Consider the following 22,851-nt stretch of genomic DNA (forward strand, 5'->3'; position numbering starts at 1 on the left):
TCTAAATTTTTGATTAAGGATATTCCCGATCAGTTCGAGCAATTTTTCTCTTAACATCTTTATCAAGTTTCTTCAAGTGCATTTTGAAGCTTTTTTCTGTCAATGTGAATTCGATGCGTTTCGAAAATTTCTAAAAATTGGCGGGAAATTGGTTAGACGAAGATCGATGGATGAGCTTTGGAATCTTGTTAGAGAGAGTAAGACGGGAGGAGAGTAATAAATCTATTTCTGGTTTAAGGCATAAAATTTTTACCCCGAACGAGTTAATCTTCCACGATCGAAATGGACGCGTACTTGGATCACGTACGATGCCCGTGGTGATTCAACAATGGATCGTGAATCACGATCACGTCTCGGCCGAGCGTGACGCTTTTACAGAGAGGCGCACCCCTCTGTTAATTCATGGATCGACGAGGATTACAAGAGATTAATTCGTGAAACGGAATTCCTTACGATCGGATCTATTCTCATCTCTCTTTCTCTTTCAGAGGTTTTTCTTTTTTAAATCCGCCAAGGACAGTGTTGGGTAGTAATCTTGATCGAAATTATCGATCGTAAGGGATTGAATCGTGAGACGAGTATTTTGAAATTGATTCCATCATATATATATAGATATTATTGTACGATGTGTCAACAGTTGAGATAACGTAAAAGCTCGATTAGGAAACGTTATATATTTGTGCGATAACAATATTGGAGATTGTATTACATCGAGATAAGGATGAATGAAGAGAGGATTAAAGATACAGGTAGTTTTGCTCGTGGAAAAATTTGCTATGAAATATCGATTCAATTTCGAAAGGGATCGACAAGAGGATGTAATTAAGAGGAATAATTCCGCAGATGGATGACTGGCAAACATTTACTACGTACAATCTAACACCATCTGAATCGACAATCGACGATATGCCATCTCTAACGTACGAGCCCTATACACTGTATATCCTACACAATCCTAGAATAACTCGTAGACGTTCGAGACGCAGAGAAATCGACAGGCCTGGTGTGTACTCAAGTGCTAGACAGACCGGAAGTCGCGTCACCCGATAGCATCCATCGAGAGACAGTTAAGTGTCGTTGAACTTGCGACGCGTTGCATAATGATCAACAAAGACCGGTCTCGGCCTGATACGACTATCCAATTCTTGCTAATCCAAATCAACCGGCTATCCCCGATTATTCGTGAAAATGGTGGAGAAAAAAAGATGGCTAGGATGATTACGATGATAATTCGAGTAGTCGAGAGGTCAATTATTATAGAGAAATGATAAGAAAAGAAAGGATGATGATAATTCGAATAGTTGAGAGGCCGATTATTCGTGAAAATGAAAAAGAGATGGCTAGAATGATGATGATTACGATGATAATTAGAAGTCGAGTAGTCGAGAGATTAATTATTCGTGAAAATAATGAAGAAAAAAATATGGCTAGGGTGATGATAATTAAAATGATAATTTGAATAGTTGGGACGATTATTCGTGAAAGTGGTGGAGAGAATGAAAAAGAGATGGCTAGGATGATGATAATTCGAGATCAAATAATTGAGAGGCCGATTATTTGTGAAAATAATGAAGAAAAAAAGAAATGGCTAGGATGATGATGATAATTCGAGTTGAGGAGCCAATTATTCGTGAAAATGAAAAAGAGATGGTTAGAATAATGATTCCGATGATAATTAGAAGTCGAATAGTCGAGAGATTAATTATTCGTGAAAATAATGAAGAAAAAAAGATAGCTAGGATGATGATAATTCGAATAGTTGAGAGGCTGATTATTCGTGAAAGTGAAAAAGAGATGGTTAGGATGACAATGATTATAAATGGTGGAGAGAATGAAAAAGAAATGGCTAGGAGGATAATGATTATAAATAGCGGAGAGAATGAAAAAGAGATGGCTAGAATGATGATGATTGAAAATAATGGAGAGAACGAAAAAGAAATGGCCAGGACGATGATTACGATGATAATTCGAGAGGGCAATTATTCGACTCACGTAAATAGCGTACTCTCGTTGGGAGGAAAAGGGATTGAAATTACGCGATTGTTCGTAAATTCGACAAATTTCTCAAGTTGGCAAAGTAGTGTACCAACTGGAATTCACTGGATTTAGCGAGGGGAGGGGGGAATGTGGGAATTACCCGGCTTAGCTTTCTCTGATACCTCGGGAATATTAACGATCGGAAACGGCATTTGGTTACGAATCCAGAGGAATGGTTCTGGGCAAATCCTGTTCCTCTTTTGTCTCTTGTGTGCCTTTCTGTACAAAAAGCCTTCCCCGTATATTGCGTATAATTATTCAAAGGAGACAAAATTTTTTCGAATATTATTCTTCTTATTTCCATTTTAATCATTGATCAATATTCAAAATAGACCTTGCTGCTATTTTACAAATATCGTGATATTATCGATCGATGATAATAATATCAATAATCTTCCAGTGATTCTGAATGTTCCGTGATCCCGAAAAATAACGTTAAAAATATCAGGGAGCGTATTTACTTAGGTATTTTCGTTTCTCGCTCGAGGCAAGAGTGACGAGGGAGAAGAAGAAGAAGAAGAAGAAGAAGAAGAAAAAAAGACACGCGATAACATACATTTTAATAACGTGTCGTGGTACGGTTCACACCGATGGCAGAATGCGAAAAACATTGAACGTTTGTTTGCACAAGTTTCGTGTGCCAACGATAGATAGGCTATAAATAAACGAAGGAATTTGGCGTTTCGAGGCAATGAGTCAGAAGCCTCGAGGGGGTGTTCTTCTTCGTTTCCCTTTCCCTCAGCAAAACAATGCTCTTTGAAGCCGGGAACCCGTCAAAGGGTTCCTTCCCCCTTGGACCCGCACGCGGCCCCACGAGGCTGCTTCGTTATTTTTCACACCGTGCCAATTGACTTTCTGAGGGATTCTTGCCGACATCGAATCCCTTCAATTACGCCCTTTTTGATCAAGGAGTACTCGATTTTTCTTTTTCTTTAAGAGAAAGAGAACAATAAATTGTGTGTAGATTAGTGGATGACGTGTTTTTAGGGGGAGAGTGAATTTTCGATCGTATTTTTAATACGTGTTTGTTTAATGATCCATCATGGTAGATAAATATTGGCAGGAATATTATAAAAGCGGAATACTATTTAAGCGGAGGAAGTATGCCAAAATAAAATCCATCCCCGGCAGGGGATGCCAGGAACTTGTTGATTGGACACGTGAACGAAGGAAATAGAGTTAACAGTTTAACAAATCACTGTCGTGTTGTTGAAAAATAGAAATAAAATTTGGAATATTGAATAGGAATAGAATCTACGCTTTGAATCATGGTTTCCAAATTTAAAATCCAACTCTGAAATATACGAATTTAGAAGGATAAAGAGTAATTGCAGTTTAGATTAATTGTGCAATACTTAAATTACTCGAAAAGACTTTAACTTTGTGTTCGCTTTCTCGAGAGTTTGACGAATTTATGAGAATTTTAAAGGACAGATTTGCAAGCATCGAATTATTATCGCGTAATGTCTCTCTCACGTTGGCCATTTTCCCGATGATTCGTTCGGTTTCTCCTCTCGATTCCATTTTTCCCCTCTTCCTTTTTTATCTTCCACCGCGAAACGTGAATCCCCGATGGTCCGGTTGAATCGAGGGATAACCGAGGAAAAATATAGCTCTCCAATCTTTCGCTTCTTTTTATTTATTTTTTTTTTTTTTTTGGTTTCCTTTTTTTTCTTTTTTTATTATTCCAGTTTAAATATATATATATATATACGTGCACGCGATAAACTTTGGCAATATCCGTTGAGAAAGAAATATTGCTGGGTTTATCGGTGGATTGGAGGGGAAGGGGGGAGAAGGGAGTCGTCTCGCGATGGAACTTTTGATATTTGACCATTTTTTTTTTTTTTTTTAACCGGAACAATAGAAATGGAGACTGTGAAAAAAGTTATCGCAAGATACATGCACCAAGTATTTTTTAATTTTGAAATAATCGATTATTTTATCCTTTATCATAAATATTTTTTATAAAAACACCTAACATCTCTCAATAGAATCGTTTAATTAGTATCCAAATTCCAATTGAATTTTAATTCTCAAAACTCAATATAAAGCATTCATACATATCTTAATCTCCATATCCTGATCGAATCATTTCAGAATTAAGAATAAATTTTAAACCCTTTTTTCCAACTGTCTTTCGACCTTTCTTCGAAACTTGCAATCTCGAAATGCAAACCTGATCCGCGAATTATCATGCGTTTGCTCGGAGAGAAATTCATCGACTTTGCCAAATTTTCCTCTCCTCCAAATATATATATTTGAAACGTGTCGAGAATGTTTTCATCCTGGTGGATGGATATCGTCGTTTCCGGTATTCAACATTCAATGCCTCAACAATAATCAATTTTTATCGACACTTGACCAGTTGCATCTGATTGAAACTGGTGAGAACTGTTTATTCCGCTTCCGTAATCCGACGGAATTATCGATTCGACGATGAAAAGTGGAGGATAAAGATCCAGACAGATTATCTTTCTTACTTTCTTTTTATAGGAACTTATTCAAATATTCACCCTTGCGTGTAAGTTATTTAATTGTTCCAATAATTGATTCCACGATTCTTGTACAAGATGTAAAGTTTATTATTTATAGAATTAATTCGAAATTTAATTTGAACAGGGTATTTTTTTATGATGGATGGGTTATAGAAGCAATATAAATTAGGTAGGTTCATCTTGAAATTTCATTTAATTTTTCCATTGATTTATACAAAAGTTATAGTATAATTATTTATTAGGTTCGAAAATGAAGAAATTATTTTTAATATTTTCCCTAGTTACTTAACGCTTCGCGCGTCACAGTCATGATAGATAACGATTAATCGTTCCAGTTTGCACGGTTTATCGTATCCAGTGCATACGTAACGCGAAGAATTTTATCAGTGGGAGCCGCGAAAGGCCAGTTATAACATGTTGCACGGTGAATACACAAGGTTCTACGATAATCGCGATATGAACTTGCCTCGCTTGATAACTCGTCCAATTATACTTGAAAATATCAAATTTTTACTTTTTACAGCAACTATCAATCACCCACGAAATAATATATCCGTCCCATTCCCTTTTTTTCTCTCCAATTCTTAAATATGATAATTGAAACATCAAAAAATATTCCCCAATATATCTAAACGATTAAAATTAAAAGCATTGAAATATTAATATTCGAAAGTGCACGTATCTTGGAATTAGCTGGATAACTCGTTAAAGGAAAAAAAAAAGGAAAATCTCATCATCGAAGCATCGATCGAGATTCAACGAGGTAAAAACTTGGAGCTAATTGCTGCTTTCAATATCGTCTAACAAGCTCGAGCTTTCCAAACGGATTTTTCCATCGTCAAGCGAGATGGAAACGAAAACGAAGAAGAAGGAGAGAAGAAACAGAGAGAGAGAGAGAGAGAGCGAAGAGAAATTAGATTACGATTCTCCTTCGTTTTCGACCGTGTTCATTTTCTTTTTCCTTTTTTTTTTCCCCTTTCTTCTCTCCATCGTCCGATAACTCAACAACAACGTCCACATTGCTCGAAACTTCAGTACGCGAATCGAGTCGACGAGAGCTTTATCTTCCCGAGAGACGACACGCCAACTCCTCCGTGTACCAAGGCTAAACACGAGCTTCGTTAAATCCGGTTGCGATCCTATTTTCTCATCTGCTTTCTCGAGAGAGAGAGAGAGAGAGAGCTTATGAAACTACCACCGAGCTATCTAATGAAAAATCCTCTTTCGTTCCATTCTCTCGTTTATTTCTCGTTTTTTCTCTCTCTCCTTTCTTTTCTTCCCTCTCATATATACACGTGGACGATCATTCGATTAGGAGTTGTTTAAAGGCCGGTTAATTGCACTTGAATCGAGGCTTTGCTTGTGCCGCGTATTTCCTTGGTTGAAAAGCGGCGTGTACGTGTATGTGTACGTGGGAGAAAATGAGAATATCTGGGGAGACGTGATAACCGAGAGAATTTCGCGCACTCGTGCGGGGAGGGATGATTCGAGCGATATTTCCTCCTTACGACAGGATTTTAGGGAGCGTGTTTTATGCGCGCGTAAGATGTAGCGGAGATTGCGCCGTTTAGATCCTTGCTTGTTCAACCTTGATCCCCTTCCTTTCAGAGATACATATATATCCTTGGAACGGGATCAGGCAAAGATCGATTTAAGGAGGACTTGGACGAAGAGGCGAGAAAGTGAAATATTAAAGGATCGAATTTCTCTTGAAGCTTTTTAAACAAAAAATCCTAACCCGAAAGATTAAGATTCTCGGCCAGTTTAACCAGAGAAATAATTCTCTCTGTCGAACACGTGTGTATATGTATGTATGCAGCCTCGTTCCCATTTTCAATCTCGCAACACCATCTTCCCTTTTCAGCAAGAAAGTAGAATGGTGGTCAACGTTTCTACTTCTTTGACTGGATTCGAACGGATTTCGATTCTACGTTTTCCTTTCAGATCCAGAAGAAGAAGCCTTCTTCTTCCTCCTCCATTTCGAGGAAACGATCTGGCAGCTTCGTATCGCGAGAAGAGAAAGAAACTTTTCTTTTCTCTCTCTCTCTCTCTTCGACTTTTCCCGTTTGCCTGATGACCTCGGGGATATTTCGTTTAGCTTCTTAAGCTCGTCGCACCTCGGGGACCCGTAAACCGCCACTTTCTTCGCCGTTTCTTCGCCCCGGGCCACGTAATCGACCGAGCCGCTCTTAAATCCATCCTTGCTTACTAATGCAGCGCGTCGTTCAACCTTGGTGAATCTTTCACGAGGGAAGAAAGGCGGCCGCCCTTGCGAATTGTCCCCGTAATTCGTTACATTCGCCTTTTGCGGAAACACGTTTCGGAACGATATTTCTTCCATTGAGAAGGGAGGGATACATACTGGTTGAGGAGATGGATCGAGTTTGTAATTAGATTCGATGGAAAAAATGGATAGCCATTATTTCGAATCGTGTTTCTTCGATTCAGGATTATATTAATTTAACACGTTTCGAAAGGTGAAATTTAATTTTTTTCTTTTTTTAATAACTTTCGTATTTTCGATTATTGACGATAATAACACTACGTCGTTACTTTGTTCTTCAACTTGGCTTACTGGAATTTATTGATTGATTAACAATTGTTGATATACATTTTGAATGATATAAGAAAGGAAGAATTGTCGTTCCAAAATTCAACATTAATAAGAACTGGTAGTATTTTTTGAAAAGGAGAATTAGAACACGTAGAAAATAAGAACAAAGTTTTACCGATAAACGGTAAAGAACGTCATGAACGATTTGTCGATAAGATTAGTGTTAATGCGCGTAATGGTTTTACTTTAATGGCATTTCGTTAATTAGCTGCTTTAACTTACTCGAAACTGATATCGGTCACGTTGCGTATTAACGTTATTGAAAGGAAAATGGAGAAACAACGCGGTTAATATACAAAAATATCTTTGCATTGCACGGATAATATATTGATATTTAGAATCAGAATATTTATCGAAACGTCATCGAAACAATCACAATCGATCTTTTCAATTTTCAATCCTCGCGCATCTCACTTACAGCTAGCCGTAAGTGGGGTGAAAGTTAGCCGAGATTTTTGAATCGAACGAGAGACAACACCAGAGAATGGCTTTTTGCAGCCGTTCACGCAGAAAATTTAGTTACATTCAATTAACAGGACGTTTCGAAAATCCATTAACATCCTCGCGCAACCGACGTACTTTTTGTTTTTCGTTTTTTATCAATAATAAAACCAGCCTGGCGAGTTTCTTCGAAATTTTTCCTCTCCTCCCTTCCCAAGAGCGAGAGTCGTTGAATTCCAGATTCGTTCCTCTCCAACGGACGTTTATCCCCGATGGAAAAGTTTCAAATTATCCCCGCGATTTATCATTGCATTAAACGGAAATAAATTTGTTCCACACGCATCTCTTCCTTTTTTTTTTTTTTCGAAAGGAAAGGAGTCAGAGCAAGAGTTTTTGGTCGATCGAATTTTTATTACAAGTAACTCTTCTTTTATTTAAAGTGTGGTAGGCCAGTAAAACAGGCACGTTTCCTGTTGTGCAAGAGGAGGATTCGTATGACCGCCAAGTCGCGAAACACCGTTTATCAACGCTGGATTGGCAAATTCTTGCCCGCGACACGTATCCACATAGTTTCTCTCTCTGTTCGTTTCGAGGCGAGCTTGGAACGATTAATTACGCGTGGTATGCGATTAAACTTTTCGTATCCGGTTAATTAGCCGGGGATCAAATTTCGAGTGATTAATTTTTAATTGGTTCCATCCATTCCGTCTTCTTTGATCGAACTTTGGATAAAATGGGGAAAAGTTTCGTTTCACGATGAATTCTGAAATGAGAGATGATTTTGTTGGAATTCGAAAAATGAATTGATCTATTTTAACTTAAGCTTCTTTATTAAGAATTTCTTTGGGCGAATTTTATTTTCCATTCCAAATCATTTTGAATCGATTTCAAAAATAAATAAATTTTACCATATTTTAAGAAAACAAAGTCGAAGTCAAAATATAGTCTACTTTAAAAGAAGCTTTCGATTAAAAATTAGAGTTAAATACGTTCAAACGCAGGCGCGAAAAATTCGTTTGCATTCGAGGGGAAAAGTTTTGGAAAGATCCCCGAAAGTTGGAAAAGGAAGGAGATTCCGTTTTTTCCGACTTTTTCCTGGCATCTGGAGGAATAAAAGCTGAGCAAACGTCTGCCCCTCTCTCGTGTGTATACAGAGGCTTCCTGGATTATAGATGCAACCGTAGACTGCCCCCACGTGTGTTTGTTGGCTCGTTCTCTCGTCGAAAATGTGAAAAAGTCCTTGGTAAGTCCACGTTTCGTCTCGAAGATGAAAAATTCACCGTCGATGAAATATCGGTTCGGATGTCGCTGAATCGATGATGAACTCGATCCGATACCAATATCAGTAATCGCTTATCGATAGACGCTTTAATTGCATCGATCTTGTTCGTCGATTTTCTCGCTCCTTCGACGATTAAGAATCGAAAGACAGGATCTTCTTGGAATTTAGATTTGAATCGATCTCGTTACGATTTTTTTATTTTTATTTTCAGTAGAAAAATTTTCAGATATTCATCAATAGTCGAATAGAGAGAAGGATATATTTGCTGCAATTATAATTTACGTAAGATAAGGTAAATTTCTTTGTTCCTTGGGGATTATTTTCACCTTTCGATTACCTAAGAGAGTTGGCCAACGATTAAAATTTTAATGCTGCCGAAGTTTAATTTCGAATCGGAGGGGGATAATCGAGTATGTATAATTTATAGGAACGGCGTTAAAGAGTCCGTCTATGTAAATAACCGGTATTTTATGATGCCAGCCGATGAGTAATAGGATGTAGCAGCTGCAGTTTCCCGAATCCTTTCGGATAATTTAAAAGCGGAACGAACGGGAATAAATAGAAAGTTGGGTAAACACGACGTCATCCACCGGCGCTGCGGATCAACTCATTCGTCCCTGTCTCTCGCCACACCTTCGCCTCGTCCATTCTCTGTCTCTCCCCGAATTGTCTCTTCCATCCAGAGCCATCCTCTCTCTAAAAAAAAAAATTCCAATATCAAAATCATTCTCGAAACGAAACGATCTCACTCCAAAAAAAATAAATAAATAAATAAAAAGAACTTTAAACAGACACGATATATACAGCTTATCCAATTCAATGTAACAATTTTCGAATCCAGAATGAAATTTTATTTTCCACGCTGGAAAAAAAAAGTCGATCGAAATAAACCGGATATTGATTAGAATTCGAAAAAAAAAAAAAAAAATTCTATCCACAATCCTGTCATATTTTCCTCGTTCATGATAAAAGGCTCCTCCTTTTCGGTATCAGTTATAACGAGAAATTGGCGAATTAACCAATTTTGGAATAATTTCCGCGAAAGAGGGGAGGGGAGAGGAGGGAAGTTGCCGACGAGGAGAGTTTCAGACGACGATCAATAGCCGAAGGGCGTCAGGTTGCCCGAAATACGCGTACGTCGAGGCCTGAATATTTCCTTTGAGCGTAGCTTTGTGGAACGCACACGTTACGATTTCCAAAGAGGGAGGGAGGGAAAGATAAACTAGTTGCCTCTCTTTCCTTCTTACTTCTTCTCTTTATCTTCGCTGTGTGGGAGGATTTTGATATTTCTTAAAGTTGTAATTCAACAACTCCCTTGTTTCTTCCTGTGGGATAAATTCTCTTTTGCACCTCTCTTTCTTTTCCTACTTTATGCTTTTTTTTTTTTCTTCTTTTAAAGTACGTTTACCCAAATCTCTGGGCGGTCTTGCATTCTTCTTTGACGCGATAATCTCGAGCATTCGGTCGTTTCGTTTCGTGTCAGCCTCGGAGCGAAATTCTAAGAGCGGTGATTCAGAAACTAGTCTTTGGTGGTATTTAGAATTCTCTGGAATTTTTCCTCCTTTGGGCAAATTCTCGAAATAATTAAAAAGATCGGAACAATTTCGATTTCGTTCGGGAAATTGGCGATACTTTGTTGCCTCTTCTCTATTTTATTTGTATAATTTTCATTTACAACACGCGTAATTTATTGCCTGATTTTCCAAGCTCGTTCCTTGTTCGAGATTTGTTCGACACGAGCTTGCCTCTCCTCGCTGACCTTTCACGTCCGCTGAACCGGAACACGATGATTCCCTTTAAATCCGAATCCAAACCGTGCACTCGTCTCTGCGATTCGAATCAAAAGCAAGCCAAACCAAGTCGAGGAGGAGGCGGCGGCTTTAAATTTAGATCGCGTGATCACCGCCTCTTTTAAAAATTTCGGGTCGAGGTTGCTCGTTGAAAAAAAATTTTAAAAATAAAGCTCCTTCCCAACGTCTATAATTATCCTTATCGATTTAATCCTTTTGCATAAACTTGCATTTAAAAAAAAAAAATTACCTTGGTAATGCAGTGTGAACAGAAAATACTCATCGAGTACCTGATTATATTATACCTTATCGATAAAATCTTTGGAAATCTTTGTAAAATTATCTTTTTTTCTTAAGTCACTCGCACGTGCGACGCGTGTTCGTTTTGGAAAAATCCGAAGCGTGACATTTCACCCATTCAAGCGACAAAGAAAACACTCGAGTTAGAGATCGTGAATCAGGATTGTGATTTAAACGTTTGTCGCCGCCTCCGAATCCGGAATAAGGTTAACGATCAGCTGTTATTTATCGACTCGTTACGCGAAACACCTGCTGCAATCTCGCAGGTTTTCCTTGGACAGGTAACAATGTCAATGTTTTTTTCGATCGAGGGATTGAAATCGACCGCGGTTATCTCGGATAAGATCGGACACATTGGATTGAATTGTCTCGATATGGTCGAATCGCGATCCCGGTTGCGGAGGAATTTAATATATCTGTGGGATGCAGGGTGAAAACATGGCGGGCCACGAGATACGAGATATGACACGGTTAAACTTGGATCGATGGAACCGTCTTGGAGACGATGCCGGGAATGCTTTGGAGTTTCTGGATGATGAATTCGAGATCGATGGAACGCAATACGGAGAGATTTCGAGAGAAATGTTGGAGATGCAAAGTGGTCGAGAGTTGGGAGTAAATAAATAAGAAATTACGTACGAGGGAAATATGTTAAAAATGTAAAATGTTTAATTTTTTAACGAACGAGAATTGATATTAATTAAAACAGATTCGGTTTTTGGTAACAGCTCGAGGAATTAAAAATTTATTAAGATTTTATTCTAATTGTGGATGAATATTTATAAACCGGTTATTTAATGTATAAAAAGAATCGTGGAATGTAAAGTATGTTAATGTGATTGAAAATGATAATAATTAAACGAATTGGAAGCGTATAATCTAATACTCATTTTTTTAAATCTTCTTACTTTTTAAATTATTATTAAAATTCCCCGGATGGGATGGAATTTTCCTCGTTATTTAAAAATTTTCAAATTCCCCTTTAAAAGGTGGAATTTAAAAGAGCTGATTAAAATTTCAGGGGAGAGAATTATCGTTTTGGAAAAATGCGAATACGATTTTTAAATTCGGATCGAAATCATTCTATAATAAAAAATATATATTATATCTGGAAGAGAAGCGATTTAAAATTGAGATAAAACGAACCAAAAAATACCACAGCTTAACGAATGTAATAAAAAAAGGAACTGAATATTTTACACTTCGTAATTACACCCACAATTACCCGTTTCAATTAAAAAACAAATGGCGAAATTGAATTCGTTAAATTTCTCCACATTCGCGCACATTTTATAAACACGTTAATCTCGTACGACTTTCCTCGAAACATTAACACGATACAATGTTTGTATATTTCGATTCTGTTTTGCCCTCTCTCTCTCGTACGACACGACGTTATAATTCAGTGTAACGAAGGCATCGGCACGATACGCGTCTCTCCTCTACTTTTATTGAATATTATTCTTTCGAGCAATTATTCTTGGAGCAATTTTTTAACGCGGGGGCGCGAATAGACAAAGTTATTATTGCTCGCATCGTGCACAATCGATGCCCTGTTCGCTGATCGTCCCTCCTCCTCCACGCGTTTTTTCGCCTTCTTAGACGTCTCGTTTCTCCTCGCTAAAGATTCCGATCTCTCATCTCTCCGTACCTTCCTTGTTTTACTTCTTCGAAGAAGAATCTCATCTTTGTCCTACTCGCCTTTCGTTTTTTCCTCGTTCGTACTCTCGAAGTAATTTATAGCGAGAACTTATAGTATGAGCAAGGTCGAGGAATTTTCTGGAATTTCTTCGTTAATAAGATTTATCATTTGTTTTTCTTCTTCTTTTTTTTCACTCTTCATATCGCGAATGAAAGTGGAGAAGAAGAAATTCTTTGGCGTTAATTTTATTTGAGACGGGGATAAGGGGATAGTGTATGGGGTTAATAGAAAGTGGGAGCAATTAATCAGAGAGGTTATTTTTATTCGTGCGAGGGAGGGCAAGTTCGACGCGCTGTCAGCCTGAGAAAAAGTATTATCGGATCTCGGTGGATAAAAGTCTTTTTAGAGCAAGGATAAAATATTTGTGCGTTAAGAGTTGAAAACTGCCGAGAGTTATTTTTCGCTTTTAGGTATTCAGATTGAAAGTTAGATTCTCGGGGAAAGTTACGTTCGACAACGCTGGTGAAAAATACAGTTAATCGTTTTGTGTAATGCGAAAGTTGGAATTGCAGAGAAGCGTTGTCACGTGTTATAAGATAAAAAATCGAATTTTTATATCGCGTCAAGGGAGAAAAATCAGGAATATTTTATTCGAATACTACGGAATTTAAAAAATTTTTAAAATTTATCGAATTATTATATTAGGAAAGGATTGATAAGGATTGAGAATCGCGTCTATATCAAGACCACGTTGCATAAGTATGCATAATACACGCGTTACGTAATATTATTCTCGTGTGTATTTCTTTAGAAAGTAAATAATTACTCTTTTGAACAACCTCGTTCAATATGGAACACGACGTTAATAATCAGGATTAATCACGCATGCAGGAATCTTTCTCTCTTTCGTAACTCTGTGTCGTAAAATAAATTGAAAGTTGCGAGGAAAAAAGGAGAAAAAAGAAAAAAAGAAAAAAAAAAGATTTCACGGCAAATGAACTTTGGCACGAAGGTTCGTTCACCTGCAGGGGCGGAAAGCTGTCCTCTCCTCCCCACGTTGGAGGAAAATCGTAATTCGAGCGTGTTCACGAGCCTTGATGACCGTGCGAGCGTACGAACCCTCGAAATTCCCAACGAGATTACAACCAACGACCTATTCTAATCCTCGTGGCCTCGTGATCAAGGGAGAGCTCTCGGATCCAATCGACGAAAACTGGACTGGACCAATTCCTTACGAATTTTTGATTAAAATATCTCCTTCGAATTACTAATTTTGAATTTCAGATATTTCTTTCTTTATAATTTCAGTCGTCGTAACTCTATAATAATTCATTTATATCGGCGCTATTCAATGCAATATCGGTTGCGAAATAGGGCAAGAATTAATTTTAAACGCGATCGAAGTTATTTCTCTTCAAATTTATTTTCGAAACCAGCTGTACATGTGTACCGATGAATTTCGATTATCGACAGATTTTGTGGCCGTTAATAATAATTTAATCGTGGCTCGTCATTTTCAATGTATTATCGCGGGGCAAATTGTCGATAATAATGCGCATAGAGTTCCGTTGATCGCGCACGTGGCAGTTAATTACGCTTATATAAATTCTCTCGTTCGGCTCAATTTCGAAACCAATTCTATTTCTCAATCTCCTTCTTCGCGATCGATGTCTCAAAAAATTCACTCGTGTCGCGGCAATAAGGGAAGAAGTTTGCTCGTTTAACGAAAGAAAGAAAGGGTTAATAACGAACGCAGACAGAGAGAGAAAGAGAGAAGGACACGTTGATATCGATTGAACGGTCGGAGGGCTGTGCGTCGCGACGCGCCGCGTCGCGCCATCCAGCAATCGTTTTTTGCCTCTTTTAATCGCCCCTGGAATCGATATTATCTCGCATGCGACGCACCAGTGCATGCCTCCACCAAGATTTCGATAAATTTTAGTTGGCAAATATTTGCCAACTGGACAAAACGCGTGAGGCCAGATTTTTGGAGAAATTTGGAGTGTGGGATATTTTTTTTTAGGGAAGGGGAAGTTTATATACGTCGCAGTGGTTCTCATTATCCGTTTTTCCCTTTAATTTATCGTAATTACGACGAGAAGTTGATATATTAGTACGCACCAGTGCATGCCTCCACCAAGATTTCGATAAATTTTAGTTGGCAAATATTTGCCAACTGGACAAAACGCGTGAGGCCAGATTTTCGGAGAAATTTGGAGTATGGGATACTCTTTTTTGGGGAGGGGAAGTTTATACGTCGCAGTGGTTCTCATTATCCCCTTTTCCCTTTAATTTATCATAATTTCGACGAGAAGTTGATGTATTAGTACTTTCTATCGATTCAAATTTTCCTTCTAATGAATATAGAGAAAGGGAGAATTGTTTGGAATACAGGATATTGTGATTGTTTGTAAATTCAACGTTTCGTAGGCAATTATTAATATTCAATTTCGAAACCAATTCTATTTCTCAATCTACTTTGTACCTTCTTCGCGATCAATGTCTCAAAAAATTCACTCGTGTCGCGGCAATAAGGGAAGAAGTTTGTTCGTTTAACGAAAGAAAGAAAGGGTTAATAACGAAACGCAGATAGAGAGAGAGAGAAGGACACGTTGATATCGATTGAACGGTTGGAGGGTCATAGGCAATTATTAATATTTAGATTTTTGATAATCTTCTAAAAATTCAATACTTTGTATAGATATACTTTATTATAGTAGCTTTAAGTGAACGGCCAATATTTAAGACGCGTAATTTATATATAAAAAAAATTAATAATTGCGAGAAAGGAAACTCTCAAAAGGACGTGTGTAACGTGTTTAATGGACGTTCGAGATACCTACATTCGAAGATTGGCTTTTCGAAAGTGGGTACGCGGTGGTGTTGTATCATCACAGTTTTTAATGGCAGACAAAAGTTGGTTGGGAAGGATGTTGGAAAGGAAGAATGCAATTTCAGGGAGAGAAAAATTGCTTGGAATTTTTGAGAGAAGTAGGACGAATACGTAGGCTCGCGTTGGAAGGGTTTTAATGGAAGTCGAGATGTTGAATGAACCGGTGGGTCTTCAACCGGTCGCCGAAGTTTGATTGCGTTCGGATGGAGTTGGAAGCAAGATTCGTGCAAGAAACCGAGTAGGCTAGTGGGATAGGTTTGTGAAATTTGTTTCGGGATATGTCGTCTCGAATATGATGATTAATTTTGTGTGAATTCGTGCTTCATTTCACTCGATTTACGAATAAGTTTGTAGTAAATTAGACAAACTAGCAGCAGCAATAGTAGTAGTAGTTGAAAATTATTTGCATAAATTTCTAATAACCAGAGATATTTAAGATAAATCTTTCTGAATCTAAAAATTAAATTTTTTCATGATTTTGGATAACGGTAATAAATGAATTATGGGTGCAATTTACTTTATTATGCGATATATTGCTTTTATCCCGAAACTCGTTTCGTGTCTTACTTTCTTTTTTTCTTCTTTTCAATCAAAATTTCAAAAAATATATCTCGATTACTTATTTGAAACACATTCTTATTATTATTTCTCTCATTCGAATAAGAGAATCAATTAAATTATCAAGACGATATTTTTATTTTTATTCAATTATAAATTCATTCAGAAACAAGAGACAGATATAGGAATACGAAATTCTCCGATCTGACTGATTAATTTTAACACGATAATAAGATATAAAAATTTAATTCACTCAGGATAAATTTTCGACAATCGTGTAAACAAATAATTGGGAAAACTTTTCGGGGCCAACTCGATCCCCGTAATCCCATTTCTTTTAATCGAATCCCGTTGAATCGGTTTTAAACTTGGCGCCAATCACGAAAAATTCCAACGAATCATTCTCAGCACAGTTAGTTCAATTTGGAAAGGTTAAAAGAGAGATTCGATTTAATTGGAAATTTGGGCGGGCACCGGCGCATCCGTAATTTCTCGAGGCGGCGGAAACGCAATTTCCCCAAGTGGATCCTTCTCCGTGTCTTTATTATGACGGCGTGCCCTACATATCGTTCGATAATTGCAATGCAAATGAGACATTTGCATGCGGGCATAATACGCGGCAAAGTGATTTGCATACGGAGAGAAATACATTCGTATGCGCGCCGTAAAAAACCTCGATATCACCTTTCCTGCCTGCCCGCCCGCCTGCAGAAGCCTCTCCTGCTAATTATTAATCGACGTTTCGCTTTGCCCCCCCCCTCTCCCCTCTGCCTCTCCTTCTCCCTTTTCGTCGACGAGTAATTTTAAAATTCGCTCCGATCGGGACGCCATTTTATTTCGATATTTTATTCGAAATTATTTTATTTAATTTTATTATTTTATTTAACGATTCAACAATTTGTTTCGGAACAATCGAATTTATTTATGGAAAATTTTAGAAACGATGGATATTTTGGATTTCTTCCTCTCGATTCGTTTAAACATTAAAATTATTCGAAGGGTTTATATATATTGGATAATAGAACGGACAGAGGAGAATCGAAATTCTCGGGGGGGGAGGGGGGGGGGCAATTTATTGGACTGTCCAGGGCGGAAAAAATTGCTAGACTCTGGGATCTCCGTCGATTATTCACCGTTTCATTATTCCGACCCATCGGGGAGATCTTATCTTGTTCTCTACTTTCGTTGCTTTCGAAAAGATTTTTTTTCTTTTGTTGAGGATTAATGTTTCTGGCGGAAGTTCAATAACAGAAGAAAGAAACTGTTATATTTTTATTTGCTTGGTGGAAGAGAAGTTTTATTTTTATTTTTTCCTTCTTTTTTTTTTTTCATTACCCGTTTTGAGCACCGTAAACCAAGTCAAACATCGAGGAGGGACGCGTGACGTTGACGTGTCGAAGGCTGTTGTCGCCTTACACCTTTAGACTTAGGGTTTAGTCACATCTCTCTTAGTATTCTCGTTGTGAACACCGAAAAAACGGTCAAGCTGAGTCAAGTTTTATCTCGAGTATTAAAGCGATACGATCGTTCGTCAGATCGTTAGTCTATTTTCATTCGCCGATCGAATCCGTTGTTGGAAGGAAAATACTTGGCGATTATCATTTCGCAATAAATTTGAGGTAAATTTCCAAAGGAATTCGCCTATTCTCTTATATCATCTAATGTATTCAAAGTAAAGGATAATTGCTTGCTTAATACTCGTAATTACTAAAAAAAAAACATGCAAACCCTTTTAACAAAATTAATACCGAGTATTCGTTAGAAACACGAATGTATTATTTACGTTATCAGTGCACGACATATATACATATAGAGTGTCCTAAAATTAACGCAAGATTTTGCATTAAGTTATTGGCAACTTAATCCTATCCTATGTACTTTATGATTCGCTTAAAAAATAAATACCTAAAAACTCTCTTTTATATTTAATTCAAATCTTGCGTTAATTTTGAGACACCCTTTATGTATATATTTCTAACGTTAAATTTCCTTCAACTTTTTCTTCACATGAAACACACTCTTTTCTATATACACTCGAGAAAATGATATAACGTCGTATGCCGGATATCCACCGAAACTTGGAGCGTTTTCTTCGATCGCGAGAGAATTCGTCGATTTTATCGACGAGCGAGTGAGCAGCCTTGGCGCGTTTCCGGCCTTCGAACGAATATCTCCCGATTGAATGTACAATTGCACGGCACCAATTTTACACGCGTGCACCTGGCGCGGAACACGCCCCGATAAACTCTCGTTCGCAAGCCAGGTTCGCCGCGAGGTTCTTGACACGGTGCGGTAAGCGGTGCTGCGCGACTCGATCGTCCATTTTCTCCCCCTCCCTCCCTCCGCGATTTTTCATCGCGAACCCGCCACGCCAGGTCGTTGAATTTATATTGGAATAACGCCTCGCGACACGTTTGCCTCACGTTTCTGATTTTGGATTAAGATGGATGAACGTGTTATATGAAAATGTTGATGCCGTATTTGGACACCCGTATCGCCATTTGTTACCATGTGAGTTTTTTAGAGATATCTAGAGATTTATATATAATTTTGTCGAGTGAAGAATTATTAGATTTTCTTGTTTCTATCGATTGAAACTGTTAAATTATAGGAACAACGATGATATTTAATCTCGGATATGTTTCGAACGGGGAGAATTGATGGTCGAAGACGGAATTGTTGGACAAGTGTTAATTATCGAAATTAGTCGCCAGTTTCCTGTGCATCGAAGGTTAGCATTTCCCATTCGGTTGATTCCTTCCCGCGTTTCTCGATCAATCCGCGTAACCTTTGAGAGAGTGGAACAATAGGGGTGTTGAATGGCATCTCATACTCCGGCCACGTTCTTGTCGCCGGTGAATCAAAGTGAATCGCGTTCTGAAATAAGCAGCTCCGCTGACAATACTTGTGTGTACTCCTCGGATACAACAATCGTCTCTCTGTTGCACTTTTAACGTTCGAGGGGTATGAATCGTGTCTGCGAAAATATTTTTCCCCCGATAAAACTTTTGTAAATTATCGCGATTTTTTTTTTCTACGGTTTTTAAGCATCTTGTCGAATTGCAGGAATTTTTATTATTCTTTCTTTAACAAATCTTCGATAATTGCACTATGATTCTTTGTATTGTATTATAAAAGAAATTGTAGTGTCGAGTCTAGTAGGCAAAATTGAAGAACTTTTTTGCAAATTTTTGTTTTGAATATTATTTTAGATGTGGAAATGTATTCCAGAATTTTTACCAAATTCTATAATCGCGTTGAAAAATTCTTTTCGAATATTAACGCGATTAGAACAACTTTGGTGTGTTAATAAGAAGATTCAACAATTCTGAATTCTTCATGCATCTTTCACAAAGCGTATCCAAACATGTGCGCGCTCTCTCTTCCATTTTCAAGTCTCTTCAACTTGAATCCACACAAGCTCTCTACGCAAATACGAAACGTATTCAATCCACAGGATATATCTTCTCTCTTTCTTTTTCTCTCTCGTTGCGTGAATTCAAGTTGGAATTTGTATTATCAAACTCGAGATAAGAATTGAATTGTATAATATATAGAATTATCGCGATCAAAATTCAGAGCGTCGATATTTTTTCTTTCTTTTTTTTTTTTCTGTCTACTTGTTGCACGCTAGCTATATTCGTAAAGCTCGTTTCATAGGGATACGGAGGTGGGTGTAAACGTAACGTAATAAAAGTCCCTAGCGACCGGTATGTAAATGCAAACTCGATGATTGTCTACACCTACGAAACAACCTTCTGGTAACGTCTTGGCCGTCTTTAGCGTTTCCTAGAACCAGCCAAGTAAATTGCATCGCCCTCCTTTCGATTAACGTGCAACTCGATTTATAACTCCGTTTAGACCGAGCTCCCATTTGGGATTCTGACGCTAAAGACGTGTATAATTTATACTCGTGCGTAGTGTACCATTTTCGGTTATTAGAAACGCGTTCATTAAACTTTTTTTTTCTCTCATCTGTTGATAATCCGATACGAAGAATTTAGGAAACGAACTAAAGTATTTATTAATCTAAATGATAAAATAATTGGTCAAGGTCTATTTGTGTAAAACTATATGAAATGGAAAGTTTTTTTTCATTAGTCTTTTTTAATTGACTTAGTTTGATTCGGAAAAGTATAAAATTAAAAGAATTGAAAATACATATCTTTGAATTATCGGTGTAAAAATTTCTAAAGTTAGAAGTATATTTTGAATTAATAGATTAATTGGTAAAATTGAAATAAAATTTCTAATAAAAATTCCTAATAATGTTAAAATTAAACGTCCTGAAATTAACATGGTTTCAATCTTGGAAATTTATAAATTGAATCTCTATACGTTTCGTGAAAATTGAAAGAAAGTTGTACTCGAAAATTTGGAGATATTGTAAAAAAAGAAAGATATTGTATTAGGATATTGGTCAAAAGAATTTGAAAAACGTTGCAAAAAAACTTCAAAGGAAGTATTAGAAAGTCGGATAAAAAATTTGGAAGTAATATGCGTTGCATGAAATTTGAATATTTTCGCAGGAAAAGTGGTATTAAAAAGTTGTGCTGGAAAATTTGGATCGGTACGTGGAAATTGGATATTCAAAAAAAAGAAAAATTGCGTTAGAAAGTTACACGAAAAATTTGAAAATATCACGTTCCATGAAATTTGAATATGCGAAGACGAAATTGCATTTGGAAAGTTTTGCTGACCAGAAATTGGAAATACATGCTACGTTTCGTCGAGTTGCATTTTCCCTACTGACTTTTTTTTTTCAAATTGCCAATTAATTTTCACGATTATTACTAATTTGGAATCGACGACAAAACTCAAAAAGATGTATGAAAAGAAGAGAAAAATTTCCAAATCGTATTAAAGTCAATTTGTCAATTATAATTGATAACAATTTATAATTGTAACTGGATGTTCGATTTATCCGCTCGTTAAATTCGATGTGGGTCGTCGATTTCGATTCTTCTTCGTTTTCATAAGTAATGGAAAAAACGACAACGATAAGTTTATCCGGGAGAGGCGGGAGGGTCATGGCTATTTTACAATACCGTATTGTTAGAAATTACCGTGAATCGCGTTATCGCGGGTGGGGAGGTTAAAGACGAATCAAGCGAAGTGAGTCACAGTGTCATTGCGATTGAATGCGACGCATCGTATTAAACAGTCCGCAAGGATCGCATTCGCTTAACGATTTGGTAATGGATCGTTCTTATATATATATTTATACGATACGTGAGTCATCGATTCGATTCTATTTTTACAATCGATATATTTTTATGAAAATTCATTCAAATCACAAAACTTTCTCCTTAACATCTTAATAATAATAATAAAAACTGCAAAGAATTTTCCTTGTCACTTTTTTAAGGAAAAGTTAATCAAGAACACGTATTGATTTGTCATGTTGAAGATGGATAAGAAGATCGTTATTGACGTCGATAGACGAAAGCTTTTTCCTCATCGATCGAAAAAAAGATCGGTAGCCGAATATCCCGCCAATCGGACTGTATTTCCTCCCCCTCCTCCCCCCCGTGAAAAGCATTTCGAGTAGCGCCGGCTCAACCGTTGAAGTTCTCATTGTCTGGCTCCGCCAATTAATGGCACGGCCGAACGAGGCAACGAAGGGAGGAAATAAAAATGCGATGGAAGGTTTTATTGGCTATCATTGGCCCTTGGGAATGCTTGGACGCATTCTTCGCTCACCAAAAACGGTTCCCATTGTTCGTTTCGTTTAAATATCCATGGAGAAACTGGGAACTGGATCAATGGAAAATAACTTGCTGAGAAAACGCAGATGTCGATCGATCGTTCTTCGATCGAAACGGAATTTTCAATCTGAAATTTCCAAAAATTATCTCGACGCAATTTAAATAAATATTCGCGTTAAGAAAGATTTACGTTTCCACCCCTTCGTTTATATTCTTTTCACGAAGCAAATATTTTATATAATTATCTGCCTTGTGCATCGATCTGGTAGAAATTTTATTATTATTATTATGCGACGTGAATTTTTGTCGAAAGAATATGTGACGGATCGCATCCCCCGATAAAAGTCGTCGCGTGATGGACGCGAATTTGTATTGCGCCATGATCTAACAACGCGTGACGATATTTAACGATCAATCAAACATGGAACGATATCGGTACTATCGCATAGTTCCTACGTGATCATATGTGATCATAACGGAACACTGTTATCATTACTATTTTTACATTGTCATAATACATGGTGGAGGGGGAGGGGGAGGGATATTCATTCAAATCGTCCTGGTTATTATTCGTGATTCGTTTTCGTCGCTTTATCAGTTTGCATTTAAACGGCTCGTGCGTTAGATTGCGAATCGATAAAGATAGAAACAAAGTGTAAACAGCGATCACGTTGGTAAGATATGATCGTGTTGGTGCGGCTAGAATTTTTCCATCCTTTTAATAATCCTTATTTGTTTTCCAAAACTTTACCATAACCGTTATTTATCCGTCAACTTTGATTATTTCTTTAAAAAAAAGGAAGAAAAATTTGTAAATATTATTACAAATATGGATAAACATACACGTGCGTCGGAAGAAAAAGAAACAAAGAAGATCCGATATTCCATTAATCTTAGATCATCAGATGATCAGATGACTCACCGACTTACCTTGCATAACCTTGTATAGCGAAGTTTAAATATTCCAATTCTGAGATTACGCAATTTTCAAACGTTCGATAAATTCCGCCTCTCCCAATCCGTTCCAATCAAATATTTCCACGCCAAAAAGAGGAAAAGATTGAAAAGAGAAATTTTCCATTTTGCAG

The 22,851-nt window shown here is 37.3% G+C and overlaps 1 protein-coding gene and 1 long non-coding RNA gene across 7 annotated transcripts in view; one reads left to right on the forward strand and one right to left on the reverse strand.

Annotated features, from left to right (window-relative positions):
• LOC408826 (dystroglycan) overlaps positions 1 to 22,851 on the forward strand; it is a 97,409-nt gene that overhangs the window by 62,520 nt on the left and 12,038 nt on the right. The window contains exon 1 of one of the 6 annotated variants that reach the window (XM_026440549.1): positions 17,540 to 17,674. The exons of the other annotated variants lie outside the window; for them this stretch is intronic. The gene's annotated coding sequence lies outside the window, so the exon portion shown is untranslated. Of the gene's footprint in view, positions 1 to 17,539; positions 17,675 to 22,851 lie in introns of those variants that run through there. 6 annotated transcript variants of the gene reach the window in all.
• On the reverse strand, positions 7,085 to 22,843 carry LOC107964428. Its single transcript, XR_003304638.1, has 2 exons — positions 22,694 to 22,843; positions 7,085 to 9,568 (listed from the first exon to the last, which is right to left on the reverse strand). It is a non-coding gene; the product is annotated as an uncharacterized LOC107964428 (long non-coding RNA).

Source organism: Apis mellifera, linkage group LG5 (genome assembly GCF_003254395.2).
Source record: "Apis mellifera strain DH4 linkage group LG5, Amel_HAv3.1, whole genome shotgun sequence".
Classification (NCBI taxonomy): Eukaryota; Metazoa; Arthropoda; class Insecta; order Hymenoptera; family Apidae; genus Apis; species Apis mellifera.